General features: G+C 39.3%; 1 protein-coding gene across 2 annotated transcripts in view; it reads left to right on the top strand.

Annotated features, from left to right (window-relative positions):
• Window positions 1-17,326, top strand: part of LOC132037422 (E3 ubiquitin-protein ligase At3g02290-like) — a 65,161-nt gene extending 47,835 nt beyond the window's left edge. The window contains exon 3 of one of the 2 annotated variants that reach the window (XR_009409882.1): window positions 17,290-17,326. The gene's annotated coding sequence lies outside the window, so the exon portion shown is untranslated. The remainder of the gene's footprint in view (window positions 1-17,289) is intronic. The other variant, XR_009409880.1, reaches the window with a different exon arrangement.
• The last annotated feature ends 265 nt before the right edge of the window (window positions 17,327-17,591 follow it).

The following is a 17,591-nucleotide window of genomic DNA, read 5'->3' as shown; positions in this document are numbered from 1 at the left end:
TATATATATGATGATATGGGGGAGGTGGCCAGGATGGCATATGATGACTCTATTCACCGCGTCCCTCACTAGAGGGCCGGGGCACGTTACATGTACATGCATATGATGATTTTACTTACCGCGTCCCTCGTTAGAGGGCGGCACGTTATGCTTGCATATGTTCATGATGATTTTCCATTTATGTCACTCGGTCTATTTACGATTTTGAAATGTATGATTTATGTATCAAGGTAAGCTTTTATGAGTTTGGTTACTATACTACTTTTCGTCCTCCTTATTTCGTACGATCCGTTTATTGTATTTCATGCTTTACATGCTCGTACATATTGCGTACGACCCCGCTTTCTTCGGGTTTCGTTTCATGCCGAGCAGGTACAAATACTCGTTTGGGTGAGCCGCCAGCTTAGGGTCCTACTTAGCCATTTTGGAGTGCTCCCTTGTCCGGAGCCCATATTTTGTTGTATATATGTTTATGTCTATCCAGGGGTACGGCGGGGCCCTGTCCCGTCATATGATTCTGTTATTATTCGTAAGGTGCAGAGACATATACGTGGGTTGTGGGGGTAGCACCGTTCGATTTTGGTTGTGTTACGTATATCCTCGATTCGTACATATGACATATGTATATATGTGTGCGCGATGTCGTGCTTACTTCGTACGTATAAGTTCCTATTATGTTTGCTATGATCGATTATAGTGGATAGGTGGGTACGAGTGCCCGGCTCGGGCATAGTCACGACTGCACTGGCAGGGTCGTGACATTTATTTCCTATCTCAAGGCAAGAAAGGTGATTGCTAAAGGTTATATTTATCATTTAGTCCCGGTCTAAGATACAAAAGCAAAGTCGCCGACTCTTCAGTCTGTCCCGGTAGTGAATGAGTTTCCTAATGTATTTCTGGATGAGCTTCCAGGTGTTCCACCTGAATGGGAGATTGATTTTGCCATCGATGTGCAACCAGATACTAAGCCTATATATATATATATATATATATATATATATATATATATATATATATATCCTCTTTATAGAATGGCTCTACTTGAATTGAAAGAATTGAAGGAGCAATTGAAGAATTTACTCGAGAAAGGCTTTATTAGGCCTAGCTCGTCACCGTGGGGAGCACCTGTGCTGTTTGTAAGAAATAAAGATGGCTCCTTGCGAATGTGTATTGATTACGAACTGACTAAATAAGGTGACAATAAAGAACAAATATTTGCTCCCAAGAATTGATGATTTATTTGATCGGCAATAAGGTGCCAAATGGTTCTCAAAAATAGATTTAAGATCCGGGTATCACCAGGTAAGAGTTAGAGAGATGGACATTCCGAAGATAGCCTTCAGAACTAGATATGGTCATTTCAAATTTCGACTAATGTCGTTCGGGTTGACTAATGCACCGGCGGTATTCATGGATTTGATGAATTGTGTATTCAGGACTTTTCTGGATTCGTTTGTGATCGTGTTTATCAATGATATCCTGGTATATTTTCGATCAGAGGCAGAGCATGCAGATCATTTGCGTACTGTCCTTAGAATTCTTCAGATTCGGAAGTTATATGCAAATTTTTCTAAATGTGAGTTCTGGTTGAATTCTGTGACTTTTCTGGGGTATATTTCAGCTGATGGTATTCAGGTGGATATCCAGAAGATTGAAGCTGTAAAGTCGTGGACAAGACCTACAACACCTACTAAAGTCCATAGTTTTCTGGGTTTGGTAGGTTATTACAGAAGATTTATAGAAGGATTTTCTTCTATTTTCGCACCAGATTAAGCTAACTCGAAATCGGCTAAATTTCAATCTACGGATGCTTGTTAGCGCAGTTTTCAAGAGTTGAAAAATAGATGACCTCAGCCCCGGTTCTGACACTTCCAGAAGGATCGGAAGGTTATGCTATCTATTGCGATGCTTCAAGTGTTAGATAAGGGTGTGTATTGATGCAGCACGGTAAAGTCATTGCTTATGCTTCAAGGAAGTTGCATAAACATGAGCAGAATTATCCAACCCATGATCTAGAGTTGGCTGCGGTAATTCATGCATTGAAGATGTGGAGGCATTATTTGTATGGTGTTCATGTTGATATCTATACAGACCATAAGAGCCTCCAGTATATTTTCAAGCAGAAAGAGTTAAATTTGCGGCAAAGGAGATGGTTGGAGCTATTGAAAGGTTATGATGTTAGCATCTTATATCACCCGGGGAAAGCAAACGTCATCGCCGATGCTCTCAGCCATAGATCCATGGGTGGCTTATGTGATGTCCACCCAGAGAAGAGAGAGTTAGCTCGTGAGCTTCAGCAGTCAGCTAGATCGGGAGTTCGATTAATGGACTCGGGCAATACAGGAGCTACTATCCAAAATTCAGTTGTTTCGTCTTTAGTATTGGAGGTAAAAGAGCGCCAATATGAGGATCCCATACTAATTCATTACAGAGACACACTTCCCCAGAAGAAAAAGTCACCATTTGATATTTCTGCAGATGGAGTTCTCAGATATCTAAGCAGATTATGTGTTCCTGATGTTACGGGGTTACGTCGCCAAATTTTAGAGGAAACCCATTGTTCCCGTTATTCAGTTCATCCGGGAGCGATAAAGATGTATCATGATATCAAGTCAATTTATTGGTGGGATGGAATGAAGAAAGACATAGCAGAGTTCTTAGCTCAATGTCCTAATTGTCAGCAGGTGAAGATTGAACATCAGAAGCCTGGGGGATTATTGCAAGCCATGGAAATTCCGAATTGGCAATGGGAGGTAATCAATATGGATTTCATTACGGGCTTTCCTTGTTCTCAATGCAAGTATGATTCTATATGGGTAATTATGGATAGACTCACAAAGTCAGCTCATTTTCTGCCTGTTAAAACTACATACTCAGCTGAAGACTATGCGAAGCTTTATATCAAAGAGATAGTACGATTCCATGGCATTCCAGTATCCATCATCTCTGATAGAGGCGCACAGTTTACAGCTAATTTCTGAAAGTCTTTCCAAGAAGGTTTAGGGACTCAGGTGAGTCTTAGCATAGCATTTCATCCACAGACTGATGGACAAGCTGAGTGTACCATTCAAACTCTCAAAGATATGCTACGGGCATGTGTGTAAGATTTGGAGGTAGTTGGGATGATCACTTACTGCTTATTGAGTTTGCTCATAACAATATTTATCCTTCCAAAGATCCGCATGGCCCCGTATGAGGCTTTACATGGGCGGAAGTTTAGATCGCCAATTGGATGGTTTGAAGTAGAGGAAACCAAATTAATAGGGCCAGATTTGACCCAACAAGCAGTGGAGAAGGTCAAGCTTATTCAGGATCGATTATTGACAGCCCAAAGTCGACAAAAGTCTTATGCAGATATCGCCGATGAGACTTAGAGTTTCAAGTTGATGATTGGATATCCTTGAAAGTGTCACTTATGAAATGTGTGATAAGATTTGGTGAAAAGGGTAAGCTTAGTCCTCGGTATATTAGGCCATACAAGGTTGTACGCAAAGTGGGTCAGGTAGCTTATGTTACACCTCAAAATTTTTTCCATTAATGCACAGTGAATAGACTAATGAAGGGCACGAAGTATACGATGTTTCGATAAGTAAGGAATAGCCTTTGGTGACCCTAATTGAGATTTGCAAATACATTTGAGGTAAGAGAAGAAAGGTTGCCAAGATAGGCAAGGCATACATTACGTATCGGAAGAGATTTACGAGTACCGAATTAATGATGACTTAATGATGATTTGGAGAAGAGTTATAACATCCCTTAGATTGTTAATAAGGTGTTAAACAAGTGTTAAGAAGGTTCCATAAGGATTGGAGATCAAACGAGTCGACGAGAATGAGTTCGGAAAAATTTGGGCATTATACGGCCCAACATATCGCGTATAAAATATCGTCGTATGTTGGTCGTATATTTAGCCCGTATTGGTAGCCTTCACTGGACCAAAAATACGGCCAAACATACGGTCAGTATAAATTATGCGGACCGTATCTTGGTCCGTGAAATCCAAGCAGGACAGATTGTGAGATATTAATAAGAGGACCAAGTTCATTTCATTTCATTTCATCTTCACTCCCCTTCTCTCAAGAACTCTCTAGAACATTTCTCCACACCTCTCCCACAAAAATTCAAGAGATATTAATGATCAACTTCATCAAACCAAGAGAATCAAGAGTAAGAAACTCATTAAAGTTCACCCAAGACAAGAAATCCAAGTGGAGGTGGAACTAGGGTTTTGCTCAAGTGAAGTGTTTCCACCCAAAGTCCATTCCTACATCATCTAAGGTAAGTTTTATGGTCTTTCCATATTGTTTAAGGTATTGAGAGGTTGAAAGACTTGGATTGTAGAAGGAGATAGAAAATGGGTCATGAATATGAGAATAGTGATATTTTTGAGTAGTAGCTTGGATTGAGTCATGATTCTTGATATTTGTGATTATGATTATGTTATAAATGGTGTTAAAAACATGGGATAGACATTTTATATGATTTAATGTAATAGTGTGTCATGACCATGAATATGAATAAATTGAAGTGGATTGAGAAATATGGATAATGTAGGTGAATGAAGACTATTGTTATGATGTTGTGAATGTTATTATAGATGTTTAGGAGTTGATATATGATATGGAGGAAGTTGTATAAACAAAGGAGATGTTGCCCAATTTTCTCTAGCCTTAGTCACGTATGCTAAGCTATCGATTTTCTAATGTTAGTATAACTCTAATGAAGGTAGAAACGTGAGCATTGAAGGAGAACGCTCAAGCGATAGAATAATTGAACGAAAAGGTATGTAAGGCTAACCCTTCTTTCAATAAGGCATGGTTCCTTGGCCATATATCTATTCTTTCATGAGCCTATGATGTCCTCCAAATGATTCTATCTTTGAAAACTACTAAAGCTCATGATTCTCATATGTTACGATTCTATGAAATTCCTTATATGATGGGTGATCCTCTAAGGATAGATGCAATGAAACGATGATAGTAATGATGTCAAAGATGCTTATGAGCTCTTATGTATATGTGTTTATGTATGACTATTATGTAACACCGAGCCTATATGGCCGGGTATGATATGTATCACGCGCGCACCACTGCAGTTGGGTACGGTCAACCCTGAGCCTTGGTAGGGCCAGGTATGTATAAATCACTGAGCCTTGCCATGGCCGGGTATGTGAAACACCGATCCTTCATGGTCGGGTATGCTATGAATATGAATATGTATATGAATATGAAAATACATACGGATATGAATACGGATACGGATAAGGATGTATGTGCACAATCACGTATTAGAAATGAAAGGTCCCTATGAAAAGCCAAGTAAGTGATTATGACGATGGTTCTATTACCTCCCATCTTATGCTATTTCTTATGTTGTCTATTATCTTCTATAATGATGTTGATTATGCTTTACATACTCGCACATTCTTCATACCGATGTCCTTTTGTTTGTGTGGACGCCGTGTCATGCCCGTAGGTGGCCGGGGGAGACGGAGCTTGATCCATAGCTTTATTACTCCGGGACTACATAGTGGAGCTCCATCTCATTCGGAGCTACAACTTTTGGTATCTATTCTTTTGTGTACATACTTATGGGCATGGTGGGGTCCTGTCCCGCCTATATGATATGACATACTCTTCTTAGAGGCTCGTAGACATGTGTATATAGTTAGATGTATTTGGCCTTGTCAGCTCATATTTTGGATATCATTTTGTTAGCCTCGTCGGCTTATGTACATTGACATAGGCATAGTCATTGATGATGATATAGATGTATTGTTGCCCAATGACATTAGTATGAATGATCGATAAAAGTATGACTTAGCCATGCGGCTCACCTAGATGTAAATGTGAATGTACGATAAGAGGTGCCCGGGTGGGTTAGCACCAGGTACCCGTCATGGCCCTCCGGTTGGGCCATGACAGCTTATGACTTAGATCTACCTTCGGACTAGGAGTCAGTTCATCTAGTTTTCCATGTATCAATGCTTCGCAAGTGCATGGTGACCCTTTCAAATTTGTACCCGTAGATGATGTACAGGTCACCGAGCAATAATCCTACGAAGAAGTTCCCATTGCTATTCTAGATAGACAAGTTCGGAGATTAAGAGCCAAAGATGTAGCTTTAGTTAAAGTTCTATGGAGAAACAATAATAGGGAAGAAATGACTTGGGAAACCGAGGAAGATATGAATTTCAGGTATCCACATTTGCTTCCACTCCCAGAGGAGGTTCAGACAGAGCCATCGTTGCCTTCAGGTACATAATGCTTTCTTTTGATGATTTCTTGGTCGTGTGAGGTCATTATCATTGTTGTTGTTGTAGCCTTCTAAGGCGTTGTATATTTTGGATTATTGTGATAGGATGGTAGTAGCTTATTTACAGGAAAAACTCTGGCGAAATTTTTATAGAATCCCTAATAGTCTAACATTCGAGGACGAATGTTCTAAGGGGGGGAGGGGGGAATGTTACACCTTGGAAATTACGCGTCGTTTGCATTATAAGTAAACTAATGCAAGCCTAAAGTGTACATGAAGCCCTTGCAAGGTTAAGGAGAATATTTATATATATATATATATATATATATATACAGGTTTCGGAGTTAAATGAATTGGCGGAAGAAAGTTCATTGATGGATTGGAAACTTCATTGATGTTTTGGGGAGATTTCGTGTTATTTGAGTTATATATTACTTAGAATTACCTTTAGGGGGAGCTATATGTCCCCTTATATTATTAATGAAGTTTTATATAAGTTCCAAGAAGGTTCCATAAGGATTGGAAGTCAAACGAATCAAAAAGAACGCTTTTTCGCCGAAAATCAGAGTTTGTGGACCAGTTTGCTGTTGCAAACTGAGTTTGCTGTGCAACAAACTGGCTGAAAACTCACCAAATCTTCTGGACTCACTGCCCAACCTCCTCCCTAAGGAGAGAAGTGGAGATGCATCCGCACATCCAATATGCTGAGCCGCATCTCTATCGCAAGTTGGAGCTGGAGGGTGAACTTGACACCTTTTTAAGTCCCAAAAGATCCAATTTTCTTATTCACCTTCGACACTTATTTCCCCACATTATTAGAGGGTTCTTGAGAGTTATTTAAGGTTCCACAATATTCCAAATCCTTCCATACCATCAAGAGAGAAGATCAAACGTCAAAACCTCAAGTTAATCCATGGAAGATGATTGTTCTTGTTTCTCTTCAAGGATGTGATGAACTTGCTCTTGTAAGGAGTTGAGTGAGGTGAGGTTCTTCTATCATAAGGTATGTTTTTCATCTTATTTACATGATTGAGTTGATTTAAAGTTTTAGCAAGTCTTAGAGAGGAAGGAATCATAGAAGAGAAGTCATAGAGAGTTGAATTGAAGTTGATGACTATGAGGTGAATGTGAAAGGGGATTTTGGATTAATTTGAGATTAAATTGAATATAATTCCTTGATTATGGTATTGTTGATTTTATTATTGTTGTTTGGGAGTTGTGTTGGATATTAGTGGAAGTTAATAAAATAGGGGAAGTGCTTCCCAAATTTCGTTAGCTCGTTAATTACGCTAGTTTGAACTTAAGAGTGTTTTCAAGACTTTACCTAAGTATGAATCCTCTTGAATGTAGATTTGTGAGCTTGGGAGGGGAATGTTAAGTAATGAGGAGACGTAAAGGTATGTTAAGGCAATCCCTTTCTTTCTTAAGGCATGATCCCATTGTCGCGAATTTATACATGATATTCATAATGTCTTCCATGATGACTCCATTCCTAGAAGTGCTAAAGCTTATAGTTCTTGATACTCTTATGATATTATTAATCTTGTTCTTCGTTGTTGATCTTATCTTATGATAGTTGACCCTAATGAGAAGATATAGTGATAATGATGATTCCATAATGAAGTAGCACCCCACGGGCACTTGTGAGACTCGATGGGTAGGCTAATGTTTTCCTTGGACTCATTCATGATCCTACGTATTATGTATGTATTTTCGCAAGTTCCATCCGATAGTCGGTGGAGAAATATGACACGTAGCCCGGGTGCACACCATTATCGCGATTGGGTACGGATAACACCAAGTCTTGTTAGGCACAGGAACAGGAAAGCCTTCTTCATGGCCGGGTACTAGGGACAGACTCCTATATATTAGGTACGGTATTATTATATATGTATGTATGATAATTTTTTCTTTAGAGAAATATTAAGTATGCAAGCCAGCATTCTTTCATTATGCAATTATTCAGGCCTTACGTACTCATTACATTATTCGTACTGACGTCCTTTTTATTTGTCTTTGCGTTCATGCCGCGCAAGACAAAGAGACCAAACAAGGACATATGGCCAGACTCATCAATAATGCATAGAAGTTCTCCATTTGATTCGGAATCATCAAATCGCCAAGTTGGTACTATTTTTTTGTGTACATACTTGGCCATGGCGGGGTCCTGTCCCGTCTTTATGATGTTACGCACTCCTTGTAGAAGCTCATAGACAGATGTATATAGTTAGATGCTTCATAACCTTGTCGGTTCATATTTTTGTATATTATTTTTGGCAGCCTTGTCGACTTGTACATATGGGCATAGTTGATGATGTTTATATAGACGTGCATATGTTCGATGGAATTTGTGTCTCTTCAGTTTGTGGTAATTATGAGTTAGTCATGTGGCTCACCTAGATATGATTATAAGAAGTATGTTAAGGGGTGCTCGGTAGGTTAGCTCCGGGTGCCCGTCGTACTACAACCACCGGTTGGAATCGTGACCCCCCCCCCCCCCCCCCCCCCCCACGATGGTGTTGTTGTCCTGGGCATTTGGTCAAAGAGTCCCACCACCCACCATTGATACGTCATGCCTAGCTGAGGGGAAATTCCTCTAAACGTGACCCGAAAGGCCACACTCATGCCCATACCTTACCAAAGTGACAAACCCCCTGATGACCCTTTCCACACTGATTACAAATAAGCGGTTATAGCGACTCGACCGTACCCCGACGTCGGGGGCCTAATACTCCATAACTTCTCCGATCTAGGTGGATCATACTAGAGGGCCTCAACGCAGATAGTGCACTAGTTGTAGAAAGAGCGGGTCCTGATGACCTCTTGTTAAAGAACTATCTACCTTCACCTACCTGAGATCCTTCATAATTGAAGTTTCTTACAGACTTAACCCTCTTGCTAAATGGCCGTCCCTCGTTCTTCGTAGCCGCTCTTCTTCTTTCTCACTGCGCCCTTGAACAAAGGCAACCATCTCGATAATGGTCATGTCATTGGAAGCGGCTATATTAGCATCCGAGGACAATAATTGTAGAGAGCCAACACAAATGCCCCTTTGCCCTCACATCGCGCACCAATTCCGGAGCATACTTGGCCAGAGCAACGAACTTGAAGTAATACTCATTCTCACTCATTTGATTCTATTTGAGTCTCTTGAACTCTAAGGCCTTAGCTTCTAGAACCTCAATGGGTAGAAAATGACTACGAGCATGCGTATTAAGCTAAATCCTTCACAACCGAGCCGCATCTCCCAAGACTCATATATGTGTATACAGTGTTAGCAACATCTTCAAATGATACAACAAATATATACCTCTCGTGTGTCCATGCATCACTCGAAATATCTTTTGAACATCATCAATGAAGTTCTGTGGATCCTCATCCTTTTTGAACCCGGGAATTCTGGAGGTTTTACGTTGAGGAACTCCCCGGACCCGAACTACTCGTCCCGAATATGTAGCACAAAATAATATATCAACCGCCACTAAGCCTGAGTAGAAATTATCTAGGTGAGCAACTGGATAGCTCCCCTGACATCCATGTCCAAAGCACTGGGCAGCAAGGTAACCGGGACTTTCGTAGGCTCGTGGGGGTGTAGGAACTGAGGTGGCTCCCTAGGTCTAAGTGTTCTCTTCTCGAGCATCGATCGCATACATGATAACATAATAAGTCAAGTAGATTGGTGTACTTTCTTTTAAGAGGCAAAAAATATGTAATTTGCACGAGTTAGAAGGATTCCTGAAAGCACAGCTATAACTACACGATTTAGAGTATGAAAGAAGTGAGACAATCTTAGATGTCTTGGTGGTCAACTGTTTACATGTGTGGCGCGCACACACACGTAAGAGTGACCCCACTGGACACGGCTTCATAGACTCTCTAGGACTCTTGAACCTAGGCTTTAATACCAAGCTTTGTCACACCCTAAACCATGACCTGGGCATAACACGACACTTGGTATGTGTCTATATGTGATCGAGCGAGCCAACTGGCTGGCTGAATCAATATGTGATATCAAAACATACTAAATACAGAAATAACACTAACACATGCTGATCTACTAAAAGTCTGGCTAAAATATCATAAACGTGGAAATACTGAATAGGACCGAAATCTAAATAAGTAGCCAAAAAAGTTAACACAAAAGCCTACTAAACACCTGCCTGACTGCAATTATAGTCTATGAAGCCTCTAAAGAATACTGAAAATGCTAAGTGCCTGTCGGGACAAGGCCCCGGCATACCTGACTAAGTGAACCACTATAAAGACTGAGAAAGGGATAATGCCTCGAAAACATAGGTGGCTCGCCAACTGATACAAGATATCCTATTTTAAGTCATTACTTAGACGTAAGATTACCGCCATCGCAAGATGCCAGGCTACGGGTAAAAAGGGACGTCACACATTTTATCTTTGGTATGTAAAGCAAGCGAAAGAAAGAACGTAAATACTAAAATAAAGAATCGATGGAAAGACAAGTAAGTAAAGATACGAATACTCCTTGTTCTGAATGGCGAATCACCTCTGCTTTGTAATGAACCAAACTGGGGTCCATAATCGATTTTAACTAAGATAATAGGTATTTCAAACAATAGATAATCGATAACATGGCTGGCTTAAAGATCACCAACTACCAAAGCTATATCTCAAACAATGCACCATGGTTCATAATATGGTGGATAGCATCATCCACTACCAGGCTATGTATCATAATGCAACATGGTTCATAACATGGCAGGCAACATCATCCACTTCCAGGCTATATATCAAACAATGCACCATGGTTCATAATATGGTGGGTAGCGTCATCCACTACTAAGCTATGTATCATATCGTCATGCACCATGCTTTATAACATGGCGGGTAGCATCATTCACTATAATGCTTGCTATGTACATCATTTATATAGCTACTTGCATATACACATAAAGGTCAATCGACACTCATGGACCTAGAAGGCAATGTATCATAAAAGCATATTTAAACATCACTTTTCATGTTATTGTAGGCGTTCTTAGATTTAGACATGCTGGTCAATTGACACAATTATGTCTTTTAAAATCTATATAATTTCATGAATCCTGTTATGAGTTCATAAACTATAGAGTCATCATATTTCTACCCTTTTTCAAGAAGTATCATAAGTTGAGAAACCTTCATATTATTGTTAAAACATGGATACTGAGCATTACTATCACGAGACATAGAATCACAGATTGTTTATAGGATTTAGAATATTAACTATTCATAAGAATTCTGGGTTTTCATGATTGAGACTCATGGGATATCAAACACAAATCTATATTGATTACGTACTGAGTTCACAATGTTCGAAATGAAAGTCATGAACTTATTATGCAACTATATCATCTGGAGAATAAAAGCTCTGCAACTATTCATGGAACTAAGACATAACTATGTTTCTGAGGCAAATCGTAATAGTCATAGAAGAACGCGGCATAGGAAAAATCATCAATTGTAACGACCCGTTTGGTCGTTACAGCTAGTTTGACCCGTTGACCCTTTCTCGAGCTATATCAGCATATATTTGACCTGCGGGGATGGGTGGTACAATTTTCGAGGTCATCGGATGCGAAATAAGTTGGGTTTTATGAAATTTGGCTTAAAGCAAAAAAAAAAATAGTTGACTCAAAGTTGAATTTGGGGTTTTGGGAGTTGATTTAATCAACGAGACCTCCATTGAGAATACTGAGGTCACGAGTATGTTTGTAGCACATTTTTACGTATGTTTTCATATTTATTTTGCATCTGTAGGGTCTCGGCTGATAGTCAAATTTTGGGGTGGAAATAGTGAAACTTGGTTGATTTCTCGGGGGTGAAATTTCGCCTAGTTTGCCTATACCGCAGCATGGGCGAGCCCGTCAGGGGTTATACGATTTTCATTACGGCAAATGCAGCGACAGTGTGTCTGTGCAACGGTCCGCTTTCGGCAAAACGTCGGCGCCGTGGGTGACAAAAGTTTTTAAATGAGTTATTTATATAAAGTCTTAAGTTAAAACCCTTAATTGCCTCATAACCCCATACTCGGTTCTAAGGGTATTTTGAGAGCTTTTCAAGGTTTCTTGGCAAATTCTTCTCATTGGTGAGTGATTCCACCCTTTTACTTCATTAAATTCTCATAATCTACCCTAGCTAACCTCCATTAAATGCTAGAATTCTTTAGAACTTGAAGAATACAATGGTTTTTTTTTTATGGTTTCTTCTCTAAATTGGTTTTAGTCTTCCAAAGTGAGAATCATTGTAAGTTTAGCTTCCTTAAGCATGAAAGTTGTTGAGATAATGATTAATGGACTTGAATCACTCATTACTTGTTGATGAATTAGAGAGGGTTTTTGGGGTTCTTTCTTGAATAATTTGTTAATTATAAAACCTTGATTTGTTGGTGGATTAATCTCGATCAAGTATGGAATTGATGAGTAGTAGCTATATAAAAACGATTCCTTCATTATTATTGATCAATTTGTGAGAATTAAAGTTAGGGTTTATATCAAATTTGGGGGTTTTGCTTAGAATCCGAATTTAAGTGGTTTGTTAGTTCTTCTTGCTTATAATTGATGGGAATCGATCACCTAGAATATTAATGTCACGACCCAACTAGGGGCCGCGACGAGTACCCGGTACTTGTACCGGGCACCCCCTGTCATATGTCTTGTTCTTGTTACTAAGTGGGCCGTATAAACACTGGCATTTTTTTTTCATAACATCGCCGATAATAGCATACATGTAACGGTAGTAATATTCAAGCGTGACCGACGTATCACACGGCGACAAAGACAACTAGGCGTAAAGCATTTGTGTACATATCGTCTCACGAGCCTCAAACAAAATACATGTAATTACAAGTGGCCGACTTTCCGAGTTCAAATATATACATAAGATTAGTACCCGAATAGTAGCTCGGAACAACCGGAGCGCCTTTCGATGTACCGGAAAAGCTCCTAGAGTCGAGCCGTCAACTGTCGACTGCGTGGCATGAGACGCACCCCGAAGAAAAGGGGTCATTTACGAAGCGTTGTACCGAGTATGTAAGCCATGGAAATAATACAATGAAACATGTAACATATGAGCAATAACAACATGTGAGACCAGAGATCATATGACGGTATAAAAGGATAATCACGCCTGTAAGTGCCTTTCGGGCGGATGTCATGCTTTCTTATACATACTTTTGTTCAAAACATTTCGTATCATATACATGTGAAAATAACAAGTCATGTCGCCGAAATACGTCGGCTTCCACATGTGTCCCGCGTCCGGGCATCCCGCGTCCGGGATGGAATTACGCCGGTGACCGGTGGCAATGCGTCTATAGCGCAACATGTATCCATTCCCCAAAATTCCCCATTTTCATATACATATCATATACATGTCATAGACATGTCATATACGCATGCATAAGAACCCAAAGAAAGTCATGTGTCTATCGGGGTGACGTAAGGTCGGTAGCCCCCGATTACCTTATGGAATAACCACGGTCGCTTCGTCTCACCTTGAAAGAACAAACATTATAAGACGAGACTAGCAATGAATAGCAACACCACAAGAAAACTTAAAATAAGATTATAAAGTTTCAATAAAACAAGTGATGGGAATCCGGTATGCACGTATATCGAGACTCGAGTGACAAACATGAAAACACGGTCATTATGTCCCATTGGGTCATCCACGAAGGTTTCAAGACATTTCAATTTCATTTCCAAAGGTTTCGGACGTTTGAACATTTCTTTTCCTTAAAGTACAAGTTTTGGGTTCAATTCTACTGAATGAATAGTGAATAAATTTAGGTGTCGTTTCCGAGGGGTAGGACTTTTCCCGAGGGTCGGATTTTGACCCATACTAACTAGGACATGCCAAATGAAGGAGAGGTAGGCTTCACATACCTTTTACGTTTTGTTCACGTCTCCAAACTCAAGCTCCAAGTTCGCCAAAATCTACAAATTGGTCATGTTTACCAAACATGATTAGTGCCTTTAGAATTGAATTCTTGAAATAATACTTGGCTACCGAAATTTCGGCAGCACCTCCCTATAAATACTCCACTCCACCAAGTTCAACTTGGCCCATATCAATCAACAACAACCGGGAATTCAACCCGGCCAAACTAACAACACAATATCAACAACCATACTAACAATTTCCATATTCAATTCAAGTCAATTCGATTCTTTTCAATGCAATTCAATTCGATTCCATACAATTCAATATAATTCAATACAATATAATCCACATAATATTCCAACAATACCATCAACATACTACTTACCCACATCTTCCAATTTATGAAACAACAACAACATTTTTTTCCTTCTTTTAAATTCAAGCACAACAATCCAATTTTCATTCCTCCAAACCATTAAATCTTTATTCTAACATCATAGAACCTACCATAACAACAATTTCCATTCTAATAAAATCAATTCACCACACCAACCACAATCTATACCATTCGGCCAACCACCCCTTAAGCATACTCTCCATGAATTTCTATATTTTCCATACATTACAACAACAACCATCACACAACACAACACAATACAACTCAACACACACACATACACGGCTATATACACCATGCACACACACGGCTTCCACCACAACTACAACCTCTCAAAAAATCATTCAACTTCCATTATCAACATAACATTTGTAACAATAACAACTAGATACTAAACAAAATAATTAACACATGATTCCTACACCCACATATACATGCACTACCACCACCTATATTCTTGTTCTACATGAATTTCATCCATTTTCATACACCATATCATACACAAACTTCCAAAACATATAAAGGATGATACATTCTTACCTTTTCTCCTAATCTTCCTTCTTGAATAAAGCTTGCAACTCACAAGAACATGTAGTTTCTTGCTCCAATGAACACTCCAACTTGCTAGGGACCACTTTAATAGGTGGGAAATGATTTTTGGAAAATTTTTGTAAATTTCCTTGGAGTATTTCTCCTTGGCCGAATGGCCTTTGGTATTTTTCTCCTTCTTTCTCTTGTTCTTGTTTCTTGAAAATTCTAGGGAAAAAGATGAATAATTCATCTTTCCACATGTATATATACTAGGTCCCCTTCCAATGATATTCAACCATATTGTCCCTTGTTTGGCTTGTTTTAATTTGGCCATGTTTTGCAAGTGGGGGCCACGGCCAAGTGGCCCCCTTTCTTGAAAATTCTAGCAATTCTCTTCATTTTCATGAAAAATATTTCCCTTGGTTCCAAATTTGCCCCTAGCCTTTCTCCGTATTTCCATGAGTCGTTTTGCAAATTTACCTTTTTACCCCTGGCCTTTCTTATTATTCCAACTCTACAATTTTCCATACGCGACTTGTGTCACTCGCCTTGACTTACCCGAGGGTCCAAAATACGGAGTGTAACAATTAATTTCATGTTGAGACATATAGATTCCTAATTTCATCTTTCTAGTTCATAAAACCCATTCCATAGGTTGGGATTTGGGTCTTAAATAAAAGTAAGGATTGAAAGATGTTTCTTCTTGATTCTAATTCCATATTCAGATATGGCTAGACTTTCATTATTTTGAGGTGCATCAAAAGGGAAAGGCGCACGATTGACACTTTGAGTTTGTTGTTCGGCCTTCCAGGTAGGTTATGGCTTACCTTTTGGTTAGACTTCGGTTAGCGAAGCATATGTATAGTTAGTAACTGTGTTGGAGAAAATATGTGGATCTTCGGGTATGAAGTCGGGTTAGATATTGTCTTAGTTTGGGCCTTGTGGTGTGATTTGGGGGCTAGCCACCACATTGCGTTGTTGATTTATCTTGTTCTATTTACTTATTGGCTCGTTGCCACATTGAGACATCGGATATTGGTGATTAGTGAAATATCATTGCTATGATATTGCGGTACTTTACTTGATTGATATTGAGATGAGAATTGTGATTCCATTGTGGCTTATTATGTAGCCTTATTATTGACTTTACTTGTGTGTCATGTGTGGTACTGTTTGGGATTGAATTGGTTGTCGATATTACATTGCATCATATTCATACTCATTTCCATGATACATTGATATTGCATGGTTATGGTACTGATGATGATAAGTGAGAGAGTGTATCCTCCTAGGTCTTTGTCGGAGAGAGTAAAATTGAGATGAGATTAATATTATGAGGTGTCCATGTGGGACACGTTGATAGTTGATATGAGATTGATATTATGAGGTGTCTAAGTGGGGCATGTTTCTAATTGATATGAGGTTGATATAAGATCTTGTCGTTGTCATCTTCATACTTAAATCATACATTGAACATTCATCTTATATATATATATAGGGCACATTTGACCGGGGGTGACGATGTGGCCTATGTTATTTCTTGGAAAACCTTGGGAGGTATTATATTGATTGCGTGACCATTCTAGGCTGTGTGATACGGGATGGTCGGCAGGCGTGAAAGGTGGAAAGGTTATTTCTAGGCTGTGTGCTATGGAGCAACATGGTACATGGACTTTGCGGCTCTTCCCTGGGTCATGACCGTCGAGACGTGATGTTTTGCTCGAGGCATGTGTACATGGTATTGCTATATGGCCATTGCATTCATGTCATCCATATCATGCATTGCATTGCACTATTTGTCATCATTGTGATTGGATTGTTATTGTGTTGTGGATACTTGATCGAATATTTGGTTGAATATTTCTTGGTTTTGATGAGTACTTGAAACACTCGAGTTTAGATACTTTAACAATAAGCTTGATCAGATATGATGAGACTGGGAACACTCGAGTTTTGATACTCATTATAGACTTGATCGGTTATGGAACCTTGTTGGTAGCTGATGGTTTGAATACTGATCTGAATTATTAATACTTGAGGACTTGTTAGGTGTTGATAAGATTGTATTATACTTGTACTTGATTGTGAGCATACCTATCTTTCATTTACTTTCTGTATATATGTTAGCTAACTGAGGACAACCTATGATACCTACCCAGTACTTGTTGTTTGTACTGACCTACACTTGTTGCATTCTTTTATGAATGCAGAGTGTCAGGATAGATCTACTTCTACCCCTCGTGGCTGATATTCGAGGACTGTTGATTCGAGTCTCTTTAGGGTGAGCATGAGGTCGTTCGCTGCCTGAAGACTCTTCCTATTAGTATGTCTTGTTTTCCATTCTGAGACATGATTTTGAGACTATTATGTATTATTATTCAGACGTGTACTAATTAGTTTAGATGCTCTTGTATGACCAGACCAGATCTTTGGAGTGGAATTTGTTTTACTTCCGCACTTAGTTATATTTTTTTTTTTAATAAAGTCTACTAGGCTATGAGCCTAGGGTTGA

The sequence above is a fragment of the Lycium ferocissimum genome, chromosome 11, assembly GCF_029784015.1.
Source record: "Lycium ferocissimum isolate CSIRO_LF1 chromosome 11, AGI_CSIRO_Lferr_CH_V1, whole genome shotgun sequence".
Taxonomy (NCBI): Eukaryota; Viridiplantae; Streptophyta; class Magnoliopsida; order Solanales; family Solanaceae; genus Lycium; species Lycium ferocissimum.
The sequence above is the reverse complement of the archived record's forward strand: the minus strand, read 5'-3'. Positions and strand labels throughout refer to the sequence as shown.